Below are 758 nucleotides of genomic sequence, written 5' to 3'. Positions count from 1 at the left end.
CTTCTCGTGGGACCCGATAGTACGTCAACCGTACATGCTCAAGGTAACATCTCAATCACTACAACTCATCACCGGACAATCATGGACGGTCACATGACCAAGCCTCTTACGGTCGGTCGATCGTTGTACAGTGATATTATGTATCCTTACTAGGGTACCCCCTAGTTCACGACTTCAAGTCGGATACTTGCCCAACAAGGCATCAACCTAACAATACTTTCACAACATCATCTTTATACTATTTAAGACATGATCTCATTCCACAACTCTATACCACAACACCCTACCCGGGTTCATCGCATTGTTCACAACCTCATCTTATTTCAATCTTTCCATATTGTCCCTCGCCCAAGCGGGAACTAGTCGCCCTAGGCGACAATTCGTCTTTCTAATTCCAAATAAACTGGAGCTTTCCTTGCCCAGACGAAAGTATTATCGCCCAAGCGAGGTCTCTTCTCGCTCAAGCGAGACCTCATTAAAATTCTGGTTTTTTTTTTTGTTTTTTTTTCTTTAATTTTTTTTTTCTTCGCCCAAGCGGCTTTTGCTCGCCCGGGCGAGAAATCTCTCTCCCAAGCGAGAAAATTCTAAATTTTCATCGAAATACTGGCCATTTTTCGCCTAAGCGAGACCCTTGCTCGCCCGAGCGAGGATTTGGCGCCCGGGCGAGGGAGTTCCAGAACCAAAACTTCCCCTCGCCCAGTCCTCGCCTAAGCGAGACTGTGCTTGCCCGGGCGAGAGTTTCTCGCCCAAGCGACAGG

The sequence above is a fragment of the Lupinus angustifolius genome, chromosome LG03 (assembly GCF_001865875.1).
Source record: "Lupinus angustifolius cultivar Tanjil chromosome LG03, LupAngTanjil_v1.0, whole genome shotgun sequence".
In the NCBI taxonomy this organism is placed as follows: Eukaryota; Viridiplantae; Streptophyta; class Magnoliopsida; order Fabales; family Fabaceae; genus Lupinus; species Lupinus angustifolius.
The sequence above is the reverse complement of the archived record's forward strand: the minus strand, read 5'-3'. Positions refer to the sequence as shown.